Raw genomic sequence first — 25,000 nt, forward strand, 5'->3', positions numbered from 1 at the left:
CAACTGTATGTGCAAAAAAGAAGTGCTGGAAAAAGAGAAACCCAGGAAGAATTTAGGAAATGCTTCTTGGTGGCATATTTTCTAATTATCTCATTCCCAACTGTAATGAGAAACACTTAGTTGTTGAATACTTTGTTTCCTAAAGAACTTGGGGGATTTCTGTGGGAGGGAAGTCAGTGAAGATGGTTTATGGAATGCACTATAAGATACAAAATCTAAGCAGGGTGTCTGTCCATTGGCAGTCAACCAGATAAGTGCTACCCACTGCATTAGGAAGTCATAGGTGGCAGAATTCCATTTCCCCAGCATAAATGAATCACTGTTAACATCCTATATCAATTACCTAAGAAGCAAAACAAACCAGATTACAATTAAGGGCTTCAACAAGTTTAACAAATCTCTTATAGGCCTGTTGGCTCTGTTGAACTGTCCTGAGGGGATATGACCTACATCCTATCTAGTACTTACACTTGAATGTCCTTTGACGTAGTATTCTGTAATTTCTTAAAACGTCCTCTCAATTTGTATGACTTTACTGCATTATGTATGTGCTCATAATTATCCAGATGTGGTTATGCTGTTAAATAAAAGCAACTGCAACATTAATGTCCAGGATGATGACCTCTAAACGCTCTTCAATAAGGTCGCTATTTGCCAGCAGTTTGGGTATGAGATTGATTAGCTCTTTCTAAATGAAAAAAAGATGGTAAGGACAGCAGTCATCAATCATGATCAACTGTTGAAGAATGAATTCAAAGTTGTTTGTGCCATGTTTTGGCCCATGCCTTTAATCCCAAAACTCATGGCAAAAGGCAGGCATATCTCTCTGAGTTCAAATTGGGCTACATAGTGACATCCTGTATCAGAAAGTTGTTGTTTGTAAATATCAAATGTATGATATAGGGACTCAAAATTAAAGGATTTAGAATACTTGCTAAATGTTTTTCATATGAATAGTAAGATAATGATCACTTTTAAGCATATATCACAGTGAAAGGATATCTTCCAAAAAGCCTGAAGAGAGAAATGAAAAGAATGTCAGGTTTAACAGAGATTAAGATTTTCATAGTGAATTACTCTAGCTGTTCCTACCTACCCTAAATAAAATAAATAAAAGTAAAAATTTTAGTACTCTGAAAAGAATTAAGAAAATTAAGTATAAATACAGTTATTTTGTTTTAAAATTTGTTCCTTAATATTTTGGAAAGTCAGAATTAAAGTATTTCAAAGCACTTTCAACTATGAAAATATATTGTCAAAAATGTTGCTTATTGAGAGCAGCTCCTATAATGGCTTGGAAGCAGCAAGTTTGAGCCCCCTTCCCATTTGCCTCTGTCCCCTTCTGTGGGTTCTTGGGGCTTTTTATATCTTCCCCTGTAACTCATTGTCTCATCACACTCTCTGCCTCGAGGATGTTGGTGACTGAGAAGGACCTGGTGAAGGATGAGCCAAGATTCAGCAGAACATGTTCATTCACTGGTACAATGAGCACCTCATGTGTGAACAAATGCATCCAGAACCTGCAGACAGACCTGACTGACAAGTTATGGCTCATTGAGCTGCTCAAGGTGCTCAGCCAGAAGCACAGGCACCACAAGTCCCACCAGCAGCCCACCTTTCAACAGATGAAGCTGGAGAACATGCTGGTGGGGCTGGAGTTTCTGGGCCATGAAAGCATCAAGTTGGTGTCCACAGATAGAGTCATTATGGATGGGAACCTGAAGCTCATCTTGGGCTTGCTGTGTTCTTTGATCCTTCTCTACTCCATTTCCATGTGTTCTACCCGTGTCACAAAAACACTGGAGACCACCAAGGAGCTGGTTTCTGATGCAAGCACACAAGGGTCATTTTATTGTCAAGTTCAAACCTGGGCTGTCACCCAGCTGATGGAGGGAAATGGGATAGCAGCAGAAGGCCCAGGGGTAGGAGAGTTTTTAAAAGGAAAAAACACAAGCTGGGAATTACATGCCTTGGTGTCTTGAGATTGAATAAAAGGGATACAGGGCAAGGAGATTTTTTTTTTAAACTATTGTCTAGGCTTTTGGCATGAAACCACATTTGAAACTATTTGGTTAGATTTTTGGCACAGAATCACAACCTGCTGACAGGATTATCTGGATATCTTCAAGGGCCATAAACTACTTACAGGATGTCTGCAGGAGCATCTGGATCTTGATAAACTTTACTGCCCTGTTTCTTAATTAGTTGCTTCTAGGGTATCTGTTTGAATTGTGATGGCACATTCCTGAGGTTCTTCCTGGAACTGAGTATAGCCCCTAGTCACCAGGTGGTCTGGTGGTAGCCCTTCCCTAAGAAGGAATCTGTAAAGTCAAGTATAGGCCTTCATGTTGCCTTCACATTCCCCACTTCATAAGTACCCATGACAAGACACAATAATGAGTACTTCCTGTCCAGAGGTTCAAGGGTATTGGGACCTAAGAACAATTAACTAACAGATTTTTCTAGGGCAGTGACATCTGTATCTAGTCATTCTTAAGGCCCTGTAGTTCTGATTTCCACAACAACCAGGTTATGATCTTAGATAATACCTCTTTGGTTCTGCAAAAAGAAGGTCAAGTGTCTTATCTTATTGTAAAACCATTTCAGTTAATAAATTTATCTATTGACGACTCTGAACCTATTTTCCTGATATGTCAATGGGCATTATAATTGGCCATCTTGCCCCTATGCCAGGAAGTTTCCTCTTGACCCAGCATTTCAGCCTATTCTGGGTAGGGAACATAGGATGACGTATTCTCTTCTGGAACTGCTTCTAGCTGACATTGGGGCACCATTGTCAGGACCCCCAAAAGACTGAAAGGCTAGTCAAAGGCTGAAAGGCTAGTCAAAGGCTGGGCAATGGGGCATCTGTCAGAAGCAAGTGGCTATCTGACCCAGATGTAGAGACAGGGAACAATCACATTGGCTGGGCTGGTCCATGTCAGGTTTTAGCACATCCAGAGCAGTGTAGTCAGCAGTTGAAGCTTGGAGGTATCTGCCAGCCAAGTGGAAACCTGTTGAGACAAACTTAAACTAGGAACTGCAGTTAAAATTTATGAACTGATTTGGAATTTTTAGGCCCATATTCTTAGTAATTGGGAAGAGCAGGAGTCCCAAGACCACAAGAGAAGGAAAAAATAACACTTAGGAATAGACAAGTGGGTAAAATTTAAGCTATACTTATCTGGGGTCCTTTCGACCTCTGTAAAGTAGATCCAAGTTATGACTCTTTTAATTCTCTGAGGCCTATATGAATTATCTTACAAAATGACATAGAATTTTTAGATACATTAGTATTACCAATCTGTACTGAAATCTATATCATAGACAAAGCAGGTGATTGGGTATCTGCAAAACAGCAGAAGTGGACTCATACCTTTGAGTCCCAACAAGAACTACAGATTTTGGTTAAAAGTATGTGCATTTTCCTTCTGTACAGAAAGCCAGGTAAAAATTAGACAGAGATCTTTGGCCTGATGAGAGGCACTTTTGAGTTTATATTTAGATATATTTAAATGACAACTAAAATAAATCTAAAATGTTGAGCTTGTGACTGAACAGTAAGTATTCATTGCTCTACCAGCTTATCAGAACTCTATTAAATGTTAATCTTTGAACTGTTATATCATAGGAGAGAGCAATCTGAAGCATTTCTCATTACAACTTGTATTTATATCTTAAATCATTTTCTGAGATTCTCAAAACTTATAAGCTTTCATATCCTCAGATGTTTTAGACCCATATTTACACCTTTATGACTTATTTAAACTTTTATATCTTAGAACATTTTCTTAAAAATGAGCTAACAAGCTGGCTATAGATCTGATTGTCTGATGCTGCAAGTTGACAAAGTTATAGCTAGCCTACTGTCAGTACTATTAGAGATCCAAGGATAAATTATATCTGAGGGCTGAAGAGATGGCTCAGAGGTTAAGAGCACCAACTGTTCTTCCAGAGGTCCTGAGTTCAATTCCCAGCAACCACATGGTGGCTCACAACCACCTGTAATGAGATCTAGTGCCCTCTTCTGGCCTGCAGGCATACATGCAGGCAGAACATTGTATACATAATAAATAAATCTTTAAAAAAATTATATCTGAGTGCAGGGCAAGCAGCTTCCAATTCTATAAATGACAGGGACCAGTTCATACCCATGTCTCTATAGTGTTGGAGGCCCAAGTATCAGAACAGCATCAATCTTCTTTGGCCATCAGACCCATAAGGCAGAGTTTTTCCTGTGGAAGAGGGAAACACATGGGAAGACTGACCTTACTTTATCTAGGCAAAACAGTGCAATCAATTCTCCAAAGTCATGCTGCTTGTCCACAGTCAGGGCCCAATACTGGTGGCAGGCATTGCATTGGGGGCATCTTGCCTTGTGGTCAGTGTTGCCATAATCCAGGCAGAGGCATCGTGGTACCTCGTACATAACCTTCTTTGAAGACCTTGGGTCAGCTAGGATCTGGATGTCTGTCTGACATAATAAGCTTTTAGATCAACATTTTAAATGCCATATTCTGCATATCTCTGAAGTATGAAGTCTTTCCAGGTATATCTGAATAGACAAACTTTGTTTCTAGTTACTTGTTTTAAGCTCAACCCTGAAAACATATGTAAGGGACTGAGTAAAGATTATCCCTTGTGGGAGCCCATTCTCGGGTTCCTCGTGGCTTTACCCAGCAGGTCCGAATAGAGGATGATCAGGACCACGGGCCTGAGTGCAGGTGTCTGAGATGGTCTGCACTTGGCTGTGCTGGGGGAGGAGGTCTTTTGCTCCACCCCTTGGCATCTCTATAAAAACCCTGGGCCAGAGACAGTCGAGGCTATCCTTTATTTTCTAGCTGTTTATCTCTGCAAGATTCTCTGCTATAAATCCTTCTTTCCTGTTGCTCGCACTCAAGAAAACTCTGGGGAACTGTGGGGGTGGTGGGTAAATGCCCCACAATCCCTGTAATTAATTATATCAGTACTTAACATGACTATAATTAAAGAACTTGATTATTTATAAGATGACTGATTATTTACTTATGTTCTCTAACGGTCTACAATAAGTAGCCTTAAAAACAATGATTTTAAATTGAAGCTCTTCTAGTATCAAATACAGGTTCAGTAAAGAAACCAAAACAAAATGTCAATCTTAAACACTTATATGACTCAGTTTACTCAACTAGCTTAAACTTAAAAAATTTACCAAAGACAAGGAGGCTAGACATACATTCTTAAGCCTGACTAGACCTTGAATATGGAGAAACATAATCCAAGTCACTGGTTCTCAACTTTCTCAATGCTGTTTCATAACTGTGGTTTTGCCATTGTTGAATCTCAATGAAAACATCTGACATACAGGTCATTCTAGGCTAACCCTGTAAAAAAGTTTTTTCATCCCCCAAAGGGTGGAGACTCATGAAGTCAGAAGCTGTTCCAAGCCTTTTGGCCTAGGTCATTGTCTTGCTGTATCACAAGAAATGTACATCTTAGCCTGGAGAGATGGCTCAGAGGTTAAGAGCACTGACTGTTCTTCCAGAGGTCCTGAGTTCAATTCCCAGCAACCACATGGTGGCTCACAACCATCTGTAATGAGATCTGGTGCCCTCTTCTGGCCTGCAGGGATATATGCTGTATACATAATAAATAAATAAATCTTTTTAAAAAAAGAAAGGAAAAAATGCACATCTCAATTCCTGGTTACTATCACCTGGGTGGCTCCTAAATTACAAAGTTTAGCTGCCAGAGCAAGGTATATTCTTGTGTATAAAAGCACTGAGGTGCAGCTTTAATATTTATCAAACACCTTATTTATTAAACACATGTAGCCATCTACTTACAATCTCTAGAAGCTTGCTGCTGAACAGTTGGCAAAGACATAAGGACTTAGGGATAAATCCATAAGTTAGCTTTTGTAACTGAATACATCTTTATAACCTTAGTAAAAGATGGTTGCCAGCCATGTGGCTGCCTACATCATGAGGAGTTCACCAGTCAAGATGGAGGAAAACCACGTTTGCTGTTTAAAACATGTTTTTCTAGACAATAATTATTGGCACACATAAGTACAGTTGGATCCAAGTTACATACACATACATACAGTTAAAACTAGCTTACATTTGCAAATAGAGTTAAATCTGTCACATACCTGTCGATATACACACACATATATCTCCATTTTTAACATAAACAGTTTGCAGTAAAGAATCGTCAGCTAATTTTAAAATGAAATCCAACCAAGAATTAACTTTCAAATCCAGTATTTGTATGTATAAGAAACCACAACGAACACAGTTCACTTCCCCTCTGACCTTCTACAACCTTCTATGCACCCTCAGTCCATTCCTTTGATTCCTCAGACATTTACTTCAAATTTCTCTTTTCTTGTCCTCTTATTTTTTTAGTCTCCTGCTTTCTCTCTTATTTTTTAAATACAGAAACTCCTACCAAGGTCTTTTTTGTGATTCCCCTCAGTAGTCTAGGATATATCATAAAGCTACATTATTTTAAACAAGAACAGAAATACATGCCTGTACCATAACAAGAATAACTCTAAATTTGCATCAACAGTGTACGAACATGAAGAATTTATTGGATCTGAATGATCAAGGCAGCCCTGGCTACAGCATTATAACATAACCATAGCTTAGCAACCATAGGCAGTAACATTCTGTTCCACCCTTGGAGCCAAACCTTGGTCAGGTTTAGCAGGCAGCCCTACTGCATGTCTTGGGCATCCCACCCTTCAGCATGGGAAATGGAGAACAGCATGGGGACAAAAAAATCACGACCAAGCCCAGATTCTCAAGTGCACAAGATAGGCAGACTAGAAGGGACTCCATGTCCTGGTCACAGCCCCAGAGGGGCAGCTCTCCATTAGCCCTGAGTATGACAGCACACCTGAGTGAGGCATGCTCCAAGCTACATGAGACCTCACCTGCTCCATGCTGCTCCACCCTGCGGTTCCCCGCGTGGCAGCCCAGCCACAAACCTGCCATGTCCAGGCCTCGGTGCTCACACCCTGCCCTAGCTCCCAGCTGATTGGTGGCACCCTAGGTCCCCACAGTAGCCGCTGGGCTGCCCTGGCCATGCCACAACCGTGAGCTTCCTGGCCCACTGCTGTCCGCACTCCTACACAGAGAGCAAGCCCAGCCCAACCAAAGGGACCCTGCATCCCTTCTGCCGGCCATCTGGCCCCAAAGGCTGTTCATGAATAGCATCTATCAGGAGTCACAATGCACACACAAGCCCAGGCATAAAACACGAATACCTGTGGCCACATTTCTCACACATTTACACATTCATATAGGCAGGACATTCCAACAGAAAGGCAAACAATTTTCCCAGGGAAACAGTATCAGCTAACCACAAACAGATGTTGGGGTCTCTGCCCCACTACAGATCTGAGGGCCTCTGTCCTCAATTAAACAGATGTGGTGGTATCTTGCCCCACTACCAGGGTCTGAAATGTCTTTTAGGCCCTTGTGATCATGGTCCTTGGGCACACCCACCCCTTAACCATTCCTGATCACAGTCACTGATTTCACTGACTTAGGCATGCAACAGAAATAAAACTGAACACAGACAGACAGGACAGACAGACACATAGAGACACACTTACCAGCTGGTCAGGGACCCTCCACTCTGGAGTCTGTGGGGTGGTAGGGTTTCCTGGCCAATGCACCAAATGTTGTACCCATGCTGCAAAACCCCCAGAAACCACCAAGGAGCTGGTTTTCTGATGCCAGCACACAAGGATCTTTTTATTGTCAGGTTTGAACCATGGCTGCCACCCAGCTGATAGACAGAAATGCAGTGGCAGCAGCAGGCCTTAGGTTGGGAGAGTTTTTAGGGAAAAACCACAAGCTGGGAATTACATGCCTTGGTGCCTTAAGATTAGGTAAAAAGGGTATGGGACAAGGTATCTAGGCTTTCATATTGCCTTCACCCATGTGTGTATGGAAAGATGAAGGGGATCATGATGCTAAGAAGCAGACACCAAATCAGAGGCTACTAGGATGGATTCAGAACAAGATCCATACTTGCCCACACCAATTTCAACCAGAACTGGCAAGATGGCTAATCCTGGGAGCCCTGGTAGACAGCTGTGCTCCAGGTCTGTGCCCAGACTGGGAATCCTGAGGCCCACAAAGCCAGTGGATAATGCCTGGGAAGTCATGCAGCAGACTGATGACTGGCTGAGCATCACACAGGTCATCATTCATGAGGAGATTTTCACCTAGAAATAGAGGAGCACTCCATGACGCCATGTCTCAGTTCCCCAAAGACACACTCAAGCTAGGTGCCCCTCTTAAATCCAAACTCAATCCAGTGAAATCCAGGGCCTGTGAGAGAGGAATCAAACCCACTGGGAACATGGTAAGGCAGCCAGACAAGTTCACTGTAGATATGTATCATCAGCTCTGGGCAAGGAGATGTGATGGTGTTTGCTGAGGACCCAGAAGGAAACAAACAAGAGGCACATGTGACCCCTGACACTGACAAGAACAAGGCATACTCCGTGGAGTATCTGCCCCAGGTCACCTGGCTCCACAAAGTCATATCCTTTTTGCAGGACAGCACATCTTTAAGAGCCCATTTGAAGTGAATGTTGATGAAGCCCAAGGAGATGCCAGCAAAGTCACTCCAAAGGCCCAGGGTTGGAAACTACAGGAACATTACCAATAAGCCCACCTGCTTTGACAGCTACATGGCTGGAACTGGCATGAGTGACAATGACATTGAGCTGGAGGATCCCTAGGGCAAGAGCACTGTGGAGCTGCTGGTGGAAGACAGAGGAAACCAGTGAAACCCATTCCCCATGTGGTCCAGGTCTCCTTTGCTCAAGATGCCATTCCTGAGAGTCCCTTTGGCATGCAAGTTGGGGAAGCCTGCAATCCAAATGCCTCCTGGGCCAGTGGTTAAGGCCTGTAGCCCAAAGGACTCCAGATCTGGGAGACTGCAAACTTTAAAGTGGACACCAAAGCTGCTGGAGTCGGGGAGCTTGGTGTAACTGTGAATGGCCCTAAGGGTCTGGAGGAGGTCATATGTGGAAGGACTTTCCGATGGGATCTACTTGTTTAGTACTACCCCAGCACACCAAGGAAATACAGCATTTCAGTTACTTGGGTTGGGCAGGGAGGGTGTTTCATTCTAAAGAGCTCCTTTGAAGTTCAAGGTGGCCCTGAAGCAGGCATACAGGAAGTTCATGCATGGGCCCCTGGTCTCCATGGTGGATTGTTGGTCAGTCAGAAGACTTTGTGGTGGAGTCCACTGGTTCTGAGGTTGGGACTCTGAGTTTCACAATTGAAGGTATTCCCAGGCAAAGACTGAATATGATTATCAGAATATTAGATCATTGGATGTCAAATATTGGCCCTAGGAGCCTGGAGAATATGCTGTTCACATCTTATGTGATGACGAAGACATGAAGAACAGCCCAATATGTGGCTTTCATCCACCTTGCTACCAGAGACTACAACCCAGATCTAGTCCAAGCATATGGGCTGGGTTTAGAGAAATCTGTTGCATTGTCAACAATCTAGCTGAGTTCATTATGAATCCTAAGGATGCTGGAAAAGCTCCCTTGTAGATACTGGTTCAAGACAGAGAAGGCCAGCTCATTGACATCCAGATGAAGAGTCACATGGATGGCACATATGCCTGCTCATATACCCCAGTTAAATCCATCAAGAACACCACAGTTAGGGTCTAGACAAGTGTGAATATTCCCACCAGTCCCTACAGGTCAACATCTGGCAAGGTGGCCATTCACAGAAGGTCAAAGTGTTTGGACCAGGTGTGGAAAGAAGTAGTCTGAAGGCAAATGAGCCTACTCACTTCACAGTGGATTGTAGAGAGGCCAGGGAAGCTGATGTTCAGTGTTGGCATTAAGTGTGATGCCCAAGTGTTAAGTGAGAATGAAGAAGATGTGGATTTTGACATTATTTACAATGTCAGTTGTTGTACCTGTTTCTCGAAACCCCCAGAGACCACCAAGGAGCCGGTTTCCAATGCAAGCACATAAGGGTCCTTTTATTCAGGTTCAATCTGGGCTGCCGCAAGGCAGATGAAAGGAAATGTGGCAATGGCCAAGAGCCCAGGTATAGAGGGTTTTTATAGGGAAAAACCACAAGCCAGTAATTGGCAACTTGGAATTGGGTAGAGGGGGCAAGGTGATTTTTTGAAACTATTGGTTTAGACTCTTGGTGGGGGGAACCACAACCCACTGAACAGGATTATCTGGACTGCTCAGCACGATTATCTAGATACTTCCAAGGGCCATAAACCACAGACAGGATCCTGTTTGTTTGAATTATCTTGGCATATTCCTGATCCTGTAAAGTTAAGTCTAGGCCTTCACATCAGTGACACATTTACACTTAAATACCTGATTCTCTTTGCATCTCCAAAAATCCTTGCCAGCCCTTTCAGAGTCGAGTTGACCCTTCCCACAATGCCAACAAAGTAAAGACAGAAGGCCTGGGTGTGAGTAAAGCAGGTGTGGAAAATGGGAAGCCAACCCACTTCACAGTTTAGAACAGGGGAGCCGGAAAAGCCCCACTCAATGTACAGTTCATCACCCTCCTTCCTGATGATGCAGTGAAGGACTTGGATATCATCAATAATTACAACTATTCACATGCTGTTAAAGACACCCCAACTGAGCAGGGCAACATGCAGGGTCTAGTGACACACAGTGGTGATCCCATTCCTAAGTCCTTTCACTGTGGGCATTGCTGCCCCAATAGATCTGAGCAAGATAAAAATCCACATTTGGCTTCCTTTGTTCTGCCTAATTATAAATCACTCCATACAATCCCCTGAGAACATAAATAAAAATTGGTGGGGTTTGCTACAATCAGAGCTCTCAGTGAAATGATTCACTGAAAACAAAAGGGTTAACTTGCAAACTGCTGGTACTGGGGAGCTTGGAGCTGGGACAGCTCTTCATTTAAATAACAAAATAAGCTTCCCTGATAGGCTGACAGCCCTGGCTGTGTTGGCCAAGACAGTTATGCTGGTTTGGAAACTCAAGAGAAGATTCCCCAGCTCTCACTCCCAGCACCTGTAAACTTATTTCTCCAGCTGTTTTCTCCTATTTCTTCTCTCTCTGTGTCTGTCTCTATCTCTCTCCCTCTCTCCCTCCCCCCTTTCTTTTTCGGTTAACTGTTATTATGAAGCTTCTGTTTGTTTACAAAAATCAAGGCTGTGTCCAGTAACTTCCGGTTAACTCATTCAAACCAAGTCACTGGGAAGGGGATGCTTTCCTTATGATTTGGAAAATTCTAAAGGTCTTTCAGTTTGATTGGAGATGTCCACAGAATTGAAAAACCTTGCTGCATAGACACGTACTCTCATTGCATCTCCACCTGTCTGCATCTCCAACATTCCCCTCCAGCCCCTCCTGCGTCCCAGGTGGCTGGCTGGCCTAAACAGGCACCCTGCTGCTGCCTGCCTCTTAAGTTAAACTCTCCAGTTCTCATCAGCTCTAAAAATCTTTCCTCTTAACAATTTAAAAATGAACTTTCCCCCCTCATCACTCATGAAACAGCTATTTTTGTTTCTTTACTGATTCATGATTAGGAGCCTTTGTTTCCATACTAAAAGAATTTCAATTCAAGCTTTTATTTTTAAGGCAAAATCTAGCAGGATGAAACATAAAGTTTTAAATTTATAGAGACAACTAACTTATAAGTTGTTAAAAATAGGTTCACTAAAATTGTAAACTATTAAGGATAACTAAACAATACAACTTAATGATTAATCATTTAGCTACTAACTTATAAACTGTTAAGAATAAGCTTACTTAAATTACAAACTATTAAAAATAACTAAAAATACAACTTAATGACTAGTCATCTACCCAGTAACTTAAATTATAAACTGTTAAGGATAAGTTTTACTTAAATTATAAGCTAATTAAATAATATAATTTGTTGCTTGATCATATTAGAAATGATCATAATCTCTATTATATTCAAAACTGTATCTATAAATATTCTAAATATTAATATGATCAATACCTTATTTAGTCCCTTAAAATTTAAATTTAAATTTAAAAATGTTTAAGCTTCTCTCTGTAGATAAAACTATGCCACGCCTTAATTGCTGCCAGGGCTCTATTTTAATTATGTATACTTTGGAATCAATCGCCTTCCTTTGTCTGATAAAAAGGCAGAGTCTATTCTTCATGTTACTTCTTTACAGAAAAATTTCAGACTAAATTTAACAGCCAAAGTGAAGGGGTGCAGCTGGCATTCGGGGCTGGCCACAGCTATTGCAGTGGCCGAGGTTTGGTCGGCGCTGAATACCGCGGGAATATGGCATATAGATTCAGTACAGACCACAAATAATAATAATGAACATATCTAAACTTTTTATCTCTTTAAGAAGGTTCTTTTAAGCTTCAGGAGATCTAAATACACAAATGCTCACAGGTCAAGACAGACATGAGGAAAGTACTACCCCATCTCAGGAGGGACCCTACATTGTTTCCATCAACTATACTGCTGATGAGATCCTTCAAAGTCCCTTTAAGGTCAGCGTCCTTCACACATAGGATGCCAGCAAAGTGACTTATCATGGCCAGGCCTCAGTTTCTATGGGGTGCCTGACAACTTACTTGTGGAGTTTGCAATTGATGCCAGAGATGCTGATGAAGGCTTACTGGCTGTCCAGATCACAGACCAAGAGGGAAAGCCTCAGAGAGCCACTGCCCACAACAATAAAGATGCCACATATGCCATTACCTATATCTCTGATAAGACCAGACACTATGTAATTTGGGTTGGCTATAGTGGAGACAACATTCTCCTTACCTTATCTGGGCCATGCAGACAGGTGGATCCAGCAAGTGCCTGGCCACAGGTCCTGAGATTGCCCCTACTGTGAAAACTGGAGAGAAAATGGGCTTCTTACTGGATGCCAAGACTGCTGGGGAGGGGAAAGTGGCCTGTATGATTCTGAATGTCACAGAGGCTGAGGCTGATGTCATCGAAAATGAAGATGGCATTTATGACATTTCCTACACTGCTGCCAAGCCAGGCACCTATGGGATCCATGTGCTCTTCTGTGGTGTTGATATTCCCAACAGCTGCTTCACAGTCATGGCCACTGATAGAGAAGTCATGACCATGGAGCAGGCCCAAGTAAATGCATGTCTTTAGGTACTAGGTGACTGAAAAGCCTCTGTTCCAGTCAGTGAATGGTCTAGGCTTTAAGCCCTTTGACTTGGTGATTTCATTTGCTGTCAAGAAAGGAGAAATCACAGGAGAGGTGTATATGCCTCTGGGAAGAAAGCTACACCTGAGATCATGGACAACAAAGATGGCATGGTCACTGTCAGATATGCCCACATTGAAGTCAGGCTTCACAAGATGCACATCAAATGCATGGGCAGCCACATCCCTGAAAGACCTCTCCTGTTCTATGTGAACTACACAATAGTGGGAGCCTTTCTGTATACAGTCTAGGCCCTGTGATAGGAGTAGCCAACAAAAAATGCCTCATTTACCATTGTCACAGAAGATGCAGGAGAAGGTGGTCTGGATTTTGCTACTGAAGGACTGACCCTCAAAAGCAGACATCAGCTGCATTGACAACAAAGATGGGACATGTACAGTGACCTACTTGCCCACCCTGCCCAGTGACTACAGCATCCTGGTCAAGTATAATGACAAGCACATCCCTGGCAGTCCCTTCACTGTCAAGATCACCAATGATAGCAGACACTACTCACAAGTGTGGATCAACTGCCAACTTCCTTCTGGATTTCAGTGAGACTGACCTCAACACATGACAGCCAGGATCAAGCCCCATCTGGACATAACGAGCCCTGCCCAACAGCCACACTGGCATTTCTCTCATCCTCTGAGAGGTGGGTAAATCTCTAGTCAGCATCAAGAATGGCAACCATGTGGCCAGAGCCCCATATCCATTATGGTGGTCCAGTCTGAAACTGACAATTTGTACTGCACCAAAGTCTATGGCTGAAGCCTGTCAGAAGACCAGATTTTTGAGATATCTTACATCATTGTGGGTGCAAGATATGCAGGTTATGGTGGTATGTCCTTGGTAGTAGAAGAATCCAGCAATGTGGGCATCCAGAGAGACGACCTGGAGTATATTGCCTGCAAGGTATCCTACCTCCCCACTGTCTCTGGGGTCTATATCATCTCCACAAAATTTGCTGATGAGCATGTGCCTAGAAGTCCATTCACTGTGAAGATCATGGGTAAGGGAAGAGTCAAAGAGAACATCACTTGGACTAGCCAGGCTCTATCTGTGACCACAGTATGCAGTATCTGTGACCTGAACCTGAAGACACCAGAAGTCAACAGTAGTGACATATCTGCCCATGTCCCCAGCCCCTCTGGCCATGTCACCCAAGGTGGAGATTGTATCTGTGGGGAAGAACTCTCACTGTGTCCAATTTGTGCCAGGAGATGAGCATCCACACAATCAGTGTAAAGTACCACAGACAGCATGTAACAGGAAACCCCTTCCAATTCCCATGGTGCCCCTTGGTGAAGGGAGTGCTCAGAAGGTCCAGGCAGGAGGCCCTAGCCTGGAGAGGAGAGAAGCAGGCATCCAGTGGAGTTCAGCATCATGACTTGGAAAGCAGGTTCTGGAGGCCTCTCCATTGCAGTTAAGGACCTAGAAAGGCAGAGATTACATTTGTTGACCATAAAAATGTGTCATGTGGTATTTCTTATATTGCCCAAGAGCCTGGTAACTATGAGGTATCTATAAAGTTTAACCATGAGGCCATCTCTGATAGACCCTACCTGATGCTCATCATCACATCCAGATGACACTCACTGCCTCACTGTTATGAGCCACTGGAATTAGGATTAAAAGTTAACCAGCCAGCACCTTTTGCTATAAGGCTGAATGATGCAAAAAGAAAGCTTGATGCAAAGGTGCATAAACCCTCAGGAGCAGTGGAGGAATGCCATGTGTCTGAACTAGAGCCAGATAATCAATGTTGAGTTCAACGAGAGCCATATGGTTGGGATCCCTTTCAAAGTGCATGTTGGGGGACCTGGCCAAGTGTCATGCTCCAGTGTCAGCCTAAGGTTCTGGGCTTGAGGAGAGTACCACGGGTATCCAGTCAAAATTCTTTATCAAAACCACTCAAGCAGGCCCAGGGACATTATCTATTGCCACTGAAAAACCACCAAAGTCAAAATGGATCACCAGCAAACCCCACAAGTGTACAAAGTCATGTACACTCCTGTGACCCCTGGAAACCACCTGATTGGTGTCAAATATGGTGGGCCCAACCACATCATGTGTAGTCCATTCAATGCCAAGTTGACAGGCATTGTCAGCCCAGGCTCAGTCAACAAGACCTCATCCATCTTGGTGGAGTCAGTGACCAGGTCCTCAACAGAAACCGACTATAGCATCATCCCCAAGCCATTCTCAGATGCCAGGGAAGTAACTCCAAGGAGGCAGGACTCTCAATGGTCTTCATGGACCAGAAGTGTTCTTTCCTGGTGGATTGCAGCAAAGCCAGATCCAACATACTGTTAGTACAGTAATAATCTAAGCCTTAGATCATCAGATTTAAGACTTACGGCACAACACATGGGCGGTGATATTTCAAGACAGATGTTCTGGAGTAAGTCCTCCAAACAAAACAGCTGCCATGATCAGATTATCTGTGCCCACTTGCAAGAGAGCAACAGGAGAAGCCTGTGAACTGTTGCATTTCCTCAGAAGAGGGATTGGAGAGGTCATTAGACTCTCAACTGAGATTCCAGCGCTCTGTGAAGACGTCTGTATGCAGTTCTGCCTTGATTGCACTGGGTCTATCAAGATGGCATATCCTCAGGGTCTTGGGAGGTTCTAGAACTCCTGTTTTGTAATATCCACATACACCCCAACCTGTGCCATTGGGATGAGTGGTTACAACAGCCTCCTCTGGCTTATTCACAGCTGTACAGGATGCAACTTGGCTTCAAAGTCCTTAGCCATGTAATTTCAGAAGACATGATAAAATTTGCATTGTTCACAAGCACTCAGGTGGTGTTCAGATGCCCAAGTCACTTGCTGGGTGCTTCAGACCTTCATGTTGATGGACCAGATTCACAAAGCCACCCTCACTGACAGACCAGGACATCCAGAGCCAGGAAGGGGACAGTCTCTGCCATACTCCATTGCCTCTAACAGCTCCCAGACTTCACTAGAGATCTTTGTGCCACCCACAGCTAGGAACTCAGAAGCCTTAGGTGTCAGTGGCATGCAGTGGTACTTGGTGGTTCCTAGTCTGCTAATAGCTATAATGTAAAGTGTGAGAATCTCTAGCTTTGGCCAGGGATCTTTTAACTCCTTGTTATTAGTGACACACAATGTAAATCATTCCAGTGGAGGTGAAGTGCAGTGCTGGTACTGAAACCTCATTAGTCCCTCGGTGCTTCCTTCCCACTCAGTGTGAAAGCAGAGGGCCTCCAGAACTGCAGCTTCAGCACTGACCATCCCTGACACTTCGACAAACTAATCATCAGAAATCCTTGACTCAGGGTCTGCTCTTTAGGAACCTAGAGAAGCAGGATAGGCCCATTGCTGACCAGAAGCTGCCAGTTCCTGAGCTCCACTCCTGAAAGAGCCAGCTTGAGCCCCACATCCTCTAAGAAGCACCCATCCCCTGCCCAGAACTCACTGTGCCTTTCCCCTGACCACTTATTTCCCAGTGTCTGACACTGAGGCTGAAGGCCAGCTTTCTTCTGCCTCTCTTTGGTCACCTTATGCTCTCCATTCTCTCTTCAAAGCATCCTGCACAGTCATGCAAACATGTATGGATCAATATAAGGGCACTGAACAAATGCCCCACTGACATTTGGTGTTGTCACAACACTGGTGACATCACAGGAGATGCCAGGGCTCTCCAGGATACAATAGAATATTTCAGAAAGAGACTGCTGATGCCATATTGTATAGTCCTTGACTCCCTGCTAACTAGCTCACCCCAAACTGACTTTAATGCAAGGTATGAAAAGGCCAGACAAATATCTAGACACATAAGTCTAAAAACTAGGCCTCACTGGACCCCACCTCCTGCTTCTCAAAAACAAAAAGCCATTAATCACTAAAGTCCCAGATAACAGAGACAAGGGAAACAGCAAGGACATAGGCTTAGACAAATAACTAAATAAGGACAAAGCCTGGAAAACATCCAGGCTTGTCCAAAGAAAAAGACTATAACCCTGACCAGCCCCCAGCTAGCTTTTAGCCAATAGACATTAATAACAATAATGCTACTCGCACAAACCATTATTCCTAAGATGAGCTAACTTCCCTAGACGCTCTCCAAAATTAGGCTTAAAAGGACCCATCACCCCTTCCCCTGGGTTGCTGACATTCTGCCTTTGGGTTGGTCAGATGGCCTCAATGTACTGGAATAATAAAAATACTCTTGCCAAATGCATATGTGGATGGTGGTCCTTTGTGGGTCTTCTCCAGGACCCCAACAGGCACTCTTTCAAGGAGACTCTCTGGGGTCATAGGGGAAGCCCTTGAGTATTTCCGCCTCCCAAAGCCAGAGATCTAAGTCTCTGCTCCATTACAAACTTTTTATCTGTGGGGAGTTAACGGTTCACTTTCAAAACAGTGCCCAGGATTTACCTTTCTCTCCTTAAGACCCATACTCTATAGGATGAGAAATAAAAGATCCTGAAAAGGTAGGTCAGGATGATGCAGTTAAGGAAAGATGCATCTCCCGAAGTGAACAAGCCCCTGGGGAAGATCAGTGAACTCTTGCAGTTGTGAGGCTGTCAAACCAAAGAGAAATCACATATGTAAAGATAAAAATTTTCCTGTAGAGCTTCAACAGAGCTCATGTCAGCCATAAAGCTGTTGGTGACAATGTGAGGAGCTGTTGACAGGTTTGCCTGGAACCACCTGAGCCGAGATGAGTGTTAGGATTCTGCCACTCCTCCAGCTATATGACTGCACATACGGTTCCGTAGCTAAGCAAGGGGTCTTATGTCTTTACGTCATCAGTGTGCTGCATGATTATGCAATCTGTGCATGCGTGGTGTAGCTCCATAAGCCCACATGCACATGTGCAGGTGAATCCTTAAAAAGCCTGTCACAGACTCCTCCCCTTTCTTCTGCTCTCTCCTCCTCCCCTCCTCTCTCCCTGCATGTGCCTTTCACAGGCCTGGTCACTCTCTTCTGTACCCTCCTCTCCTAATAAAGCTCTGATACTGGGTTCTGTCATGCCTCATGACCTTTCCTCACAGAGTAAAAGTGCCATATAAAAGTGCCATATTTAAAACCAACAGTGAGTCCTCAGATGTCAAAGCAAACACTCCCAGAAAGCTTATGAAGGCCCAAACCTGGAACCAGGAGGCTGAGGAAAAGAATAGTGGTAAGTAAGAGACCAACCTGGGCTGTGTAGAGGCATCAGGAGGAAAAGAACACACACACACACACACACACACACACACACACACACACACACACCAGCACTCTGTCAAGGGGAGAACATGATGTAGTTCTCTGCTGTGGTGTTTCAAACATCAACAAAAGCCAAATCCCTGGTCTGAACCACTGGTGACAATTTCCATGCTATTTTAAAGGTGGCCTTGCTATTTCTGGGTACAGTATCTATTAGAACGTGAAAAGGACAGGCAAGGGGCAGTCAACAGGAGAGGCTCAGGGTTCATGCAACACAAAGCTTTATTTAAGCCACACCTCACCTTTTTACTTATCCTGAGAGGCCCTGTAAAGAGGAGCTGGCCCATGATCAGCCTGGAGTACATGTTCTCCAGATCTCTGGATGTTTTTTTTTCTTTTCTCCAAAGTGTTTTCCTTGGAACCTAGGCCTGAGGAATGCTGCTTGGTGATCTGTTTGTTTTCAGACACTGAAGCCCTAACCCAGTAAAGGGTGTGACAACTTTATTTCTGAATATCATCTCGTAGAGTGCAGCTAGTTGAGGCTACACTGGAATGGAGGAGCAAAGCATTTGCCTCAACTGGTGTGAAAAGTGTCTTTATTGTGAGTGTTACAGCTCTGAAGGAAATGGTATCCTGACTTACAGGGAATTCAGGCTGTACCTGAAGCTGGGGTACAGGGGTGGAGGATGGTCTCCGTGCAGGATGTGTCAATCCTGGTCCTCTCCTAGAGAGAGCCATTACAGCTGAGCTCTGCTCAGTTCCCTTATGGAAACTTCCTGGCAGAGCTCTATGTTTCTCCTTCTGCTCCAGCCCCAGATGTAACTTCTGCTTCACTCTGCTAAAGGGAAAATCCCTGCAGAAATGTAGCAATCTCCTCTGGCTCTGGGGAAAAGTTGTTATTTTTTTCTCCTCAGCCCTTCCCCCCCAAGGGAACATCTCAGCAAAGGTTCTTCTTTGTTTTTTCTGCTCAGTCTCCCTAAGGGAACATCAACAAAAGAAGATCTTTACCCAAAACTCTTCTAAGAAAGAGACTTATTTGGGAAGGAGGCATCCAGGAGAGTGGCTTCTCTGCCAGTGTGGGTAAGGACAGCCCACAACTCAACAGACAGAGGGGCTTCTTAGAGGCAGTTTCTCCAGGGAGAAGATTTTCTGCTCAGGGATTGATTAGTTTTCCTGCTCAGAGATTGGTTAGTTTAATTGGTCAGGGGCGGAGTTGGCTATGATTTCAGGGCCATACTGTGTTTCTTTCACTGGTCTTTTTTTGGCCTTTTGGCTCTAGTTTCAGTTCAGGGTGGGTTTCTTTCACTGGCTCTGGTTTCAGGATCAGGATGGGTTTCTTTCACTGGCTCTGGTTTCAGGGTCAGGGAGGGTTTCTTTCACTAGCCCTTTTACCCTACATTTATGAACATAGAAGAGTGGGGGAGAGGAAGACAAAAGGAGAGAGGAGGGAGGAAGAGAGAGAAAATGAATGAATGAGTGAATGAATAAATGAATGAGTTCCTTATGTACATGAAGCAGAGATGAGGCAGTAGATCAGGAAGGCAAGGTATGAAGGATTGCCTGCAAATTGGAGCAACTAAGAAACAGGCCTGTAGCCAGTTGTGTCCTTGGAACTTCGGACAGCTTGGCCTTTCAACAAATAAGTGAGACATCACAGTTTCATGAACCAAGTCCCAATCCCAGGATACAGTTATCCACCCCAGCCAAATATACAACAAACCCTCTTGTATCTTCCTGCCATGTATCCCACTGACCCCCCATACTTAAATAATCTTAATGTTCTTCCAAACACCCTGAGGTCCAGCTGACAAGGCACGGCACCTCCCCTCACAACACTTCACCTCAGCCCACCCTTGGCACTTGGGTTGTGTTCAGAAAGGGGACTGACAGATGAGACTCTGCTCAGCTGGTGTCAACGTTCAGAGTTGAGACTCACCCATCTGTGGATGTCAACTTTCATCTCTACAGGGTGGGGAGTGTCTCCCTGGTCAGCTGGTTCCTTCTCCCTCCTTTCACACGCTTCAGGTGACCCAGGGGACAGCCTCCTCACCCTACAGGATACAGCTTTGCTTCAGAGCCGTCAAGTCTGCCCTCAGAAGCCAGGGGGATATTGGCAGAGTTCACACTCAGATGATGTGAAGATTCCCAAGTTTTCTGCCTAGTCACACTAGAGCCTTGCCGTTGCTGGAGATGACATGCAGGACTAGAACATGGTCACCAGACTAAGCAAACCATCCTGCTTGATATCAGCCCTGGGCTGACAGGAAGGACCCCTGCTCTTTCCCTGTTCATTACCTTTAAAGCCATTCAGAATGTGAGCTGAGTAAATGTGTTACCTCTGCTTGTACATTTGCCTAACAAAGAAAACTCCTGTACCCACAACATAACTTCTCATCTCTTTGGCTGCAACAGATTCCTCTTCTAAGTGCCTACTCTTTTGTAAAAAGCAACTTGTGCCTTCCATTTGCTTAAAGTCTCCTCTCAATAGTTCATATCTCCAGAGATTTTATTAAACCATTGGAACATGGGCTAATGCAGACATCATCTGTGTTTAACTTTATTGAGTGATGCGCCCTAGCAAAAACAGTCATTTATGTTACCTGCACTATTATTTTCTAAATAAAATACAAAACAAAGCAGATCTGAGCTTTCAGAGATCTGCATTGACATCAGTTATAGACATCCCAACAGAATTATCTGCCCAGTCCTTCTCTGTATTTAAAAGAGGAGTCTGTGTGTTCTGTGAACATTTACCATTAAGTCTGAACAAATTCCTCCTGCATGAGGCTTACAGCCCTCACCTCTGGCTGAACTTTGGACATCCTTCCAGGAACAGAATTTTCTAGATAACTATTGAAATAAAAATAAGCATATAAAACTGGATTAGCACAATATTTAAAATAAAAATGTTAGCCTGGTATCAATATTGTTACATGAACATCACCATGTTTCCACATAGATAGGAACCATTAATATCTGAAAGTGTGCATGTGCACAATGTATACATACTAATTCCTCGGGTGGTTAATGAATGCACTGCCCCCATTAGAAATGTAACATCTGCTGAATGCACAGTGCAAGGAATACTGAACTTGGAATATTCTGGCACTTGTCATTCAAAGTATAAAAGACGCAGCTTTGGACACATTACTGGATACATTAGTAAAATGTTCACTGTATGATTGCTCTTGCAGAGGATCCAGCTTCCATTCCACAAGGTAGCTCCCAACCCTCCCTAACTCCAATTCCAGGTGATATTCTGCCATCTTCTGGCTTTTTTTGGGTACTGCAAAAATGTTTTTGGGTTCTGCAAAAATTTTAAACATGTTGAGTATTTACTGACATTCTCACAACCTATTCTCATGTGTGGGTTCATGTGTTATGTCTTTTCTGGTAACTTCCTTCTTGTTGTTCTTTGAAACTGGGTCCCTCTCTGTATTCCTGACAGTACTGGAACTCATATCTGTAAACTGTGCTAGCCTCAAACTCACAGGTATCCAACTGACTCTGCTTCTAGGAGCTACAGTAAAAGAGGGTACCTCCATGCCCCACCTTTGGGGGTAACTTTTTGTTTTGTTTTGTCTTTTGAAACAGAATCTCACTAGGTAGCCCAGACTGTCTCGAAACTTGCTATGTAGGCTAGGCTGGCTTAGGACACAGAGATCCACCTGCCTGTGCATCTCAAGTGTTGGAATTAAAGGCATGTAGCAACACATCTGCCATAACCATCCATGTATTTTTAATGGAAAGAAGAGAAGCTACGTTCATAGGCAAAAGTTTCAGCACTATGGACTTAACCAGTTAATTCTTTTATTTTTCAGATGGACTGTGAGGTAGGTTCCAGCCCCAAGTCAGGCTCTCAGTGCTACAGTGACGAATCCCTCATTGGCATGAGGAGTCAAGGAATCCTGCTCATTCACCTCAGTTCAGATTCGGTTTTCTGTCTTACAGGTTGGAAAAGAAGTATATCTTATACTTGTCAGCTTTGATTGTGGTCAGCACCATTGGGCAGCCTGTGCAGAATGAGAAGTAGCTGTGCCCAGGAGGAGGTCATGTTTCTCACAGACAGCATGGATTCAGTGAGCATGGTGGCTGCTCGGCTCCTGCAGTGTCTCCATGCAGGAATGGCAGAGTCTCAACACACTCAGTAGGAAAGGCAGGAACCCACACAAGCTGAGGAGCAAATGCTCAGGCTTGCACCCTGTACTGCCATTATGTGGTGAAGGGGGCAGCCCAGTGCCCATCCTTTTTCACTGGTATAGAGACAAACTCAACAATATGGACTTGACTTTGTGAGACACCTAGGGATTGATTAAAAGGTCACAGCATGCCAGAGGATGCATCCAAAGCCCTTCCCCTCCCTGGAATCTGCTCTATGATTAGGAGGAAATGTCCACACTGAACAAACCTTGAATATTCTCTAGTCTCTTCTGTGTGGAAGAAAGACATGGGAACATGACCAATGTGAGGGCTGCCTTTGGATGGGATTCTGTCTCAAATACTGCAAAACACTAAGTAGAGGAGAACAGCATTCTTTACATGACCAGTGGAAGGCCAACCAGACTTCACGGGGGGGGGGGGGGTCAGGAGTTGCTCCAGCATCAAAGACATTGCAGTATTTCCAAGAGCTATCAGGCATGGTGGAGGTGACCTAACAGGTTTCAGAGATTCACTCAAGTGAAAATCTGCACACACAAGCCAGAGCAGGCATGAGGGGCACCTGCCCTACACATTACTTCATCACAGTCTAACCCTGGCACACTGAAGGCTTACAGCTTGACAAAGTGGCTGGTGTTTGGGCTGCTTCCTGGAATCCACACCCACTGGAAGCCTTGGAGTGTGAAGACAGAGTCAGCCCAAAGACAGCCCCTGCTGTAATGAGAGACATGCTTTCCACACTACCTGTCCATGCTGGCTCTCGTTCCTGGGCTTTGCTTGGTGACATGAGTGCCACTGAATCCCCATGTGGATAGGTTTCCTGTGGTTGAGTGGTGACTGTCACCAAAATACCTTTGATGCAGACACAAGGGCAGGGTCTCCTGGTTTAATCCTTTCTCACAGGTCACAGAGGCCATGCTGGGTCCTGAAGGTGGAGCCAGGTCCCCGTGGACTTTGGAGGAAACTTGACAGGAGTTTGTTACTGTTACTGTTTGGGTTTTTGTTGTCAATCTTGGGGCCAAATCTGTGACCCTCACATGCTGGGCAAGGGCTCTGCCACAGCAGTGGAGCATTTCCAAATCCAAATAAACTCCTGAATTCTCCCAAACCTGGAGCTTTCTGAGCCATTCACATGATGCCTCAGATGGAAGATTCCTCATGTGGCATCATGGAATGGATTGCCACCAACAGAGACACGGTGCAAATGTTGCAGGGGGTCTTCCTTGGGCTCTGAGGGTAGGAGGGCTGACTGATGAATGGCAGGGCCAATGTGGGAGATTTTTGGATTATAGTTGTGTCTAATCTTCAATATAACTGGTTTTTTGTTTGTTTTTGTTTTGTTTTGTTTGGAAAGACAGGTTAGCCTGGAATTTGTAGTCTTCCATCCTCCTGCCTCAGTTTCCCAAGTGCTGGTAACACAGGCATGCATTCCCATGCCCAGCTCTTCTGTATGTATATTTGTAAATATTTAAAAATCCAGAAATAACAAAAATCTAAAATGCATGTGGTCCCAGGTGTTCCCTACAGAGAATTCTTGACCTTTGGAAATCTAGGAGGATGTGTTTTTTGAATGGCTACTTCATTACCCGCCTGAGGCCCAGACCCACAGAGCAGCCTGTGTGAGATGGAGAGTCCCATGGTCTGATGTCCCTGGTGGGGGTTCCTATGCAGCAGAGCTGATTCAGGCTGTACTCTAAGGCCAGTGAAACTGACTCAGAGCCTGACACTAGATCCCTGATGATCTTACCACCCCTGGGGCCTTAAATGGCTCCACTCACGGGGCCTTAAGGGATCTTCACTCTTGTGTTGTAAGTGAACTGCTCTTCAAAGCAGATTGGGAGCCCCAGTCATTCTGAGTTAGGAGGTTCGGGAGCCTAAGGCCAGTCTGGGCTCCATACAGAGATCTTGTATTTATTTATTTATTTAGTTATTTAGTTAGTTAGTTAGTTAGTTAGTTTTTCTTACTCATTAACTTGAGCTATAGCCTATGCAACTCCATAGGTGAAACTCATAAGACCTATATGTGGAGCATTTTCTGTATTTTATTCATTAAAACTCTGTATAAGCTAACATTATTATTATCAATTAGACAGTGCAGCTTAGGGAGGGATCATCTTCATGACAGTTCACAGATAAAAATCCCCAAAGGATCAGGATGTTTCCATGAGATAAACACACTACATTACAGGTAGTGGGGGTCTCCCATATCCATTTACACCATGCAAAATACTAGAGAAAGATCACAGCAGCAAACCTGTAAAGGCACAGCAGGAGCAAAAGACATTCTGGGGTGTGTGGTCTTGGGGCCTTGCCTAACCAAGACTGACCCATCAGAGAGTTTCCTCCTGATAGGCTGACACCTTCAACTTTAATTTGCACCTGCTACTTGGGGATTAAAAACATAGAAAGATCATGTGTTCCAGACCAACCTGGGTTACAGAAACTCAGC

General features: G+C 44.0%; 1 pseudogene; it reads left to right on the forward strand.

Moving 5' to 3' along the window:
• Window positions 1-1,412: 1,412 nt before the first annotated feature.
• On the forward strand, window positions 1,413-22,426 carry LOC114706824 (annotated as a pseudogene).
• Window positions 22,427-25,000: the final 2,574 nt, after the last annotated feature.

This window comes from Peromyscus leucopus, unplaced genomic scaffold (assembly GCF_004664715.2).
Source record: "Peromyscus leucopus breed LL Stock unplaced genomic scaffold, UCI_PerLeu_2.1 scaffold_720, whole genome shotgun sequence".
NCBI classification, from domain to species: Eukaryota; Metazoa; Chordata; class Mammalia; order Rodentia; family Cricetidae; genus Peromyscus; species Peromyscus leucopus.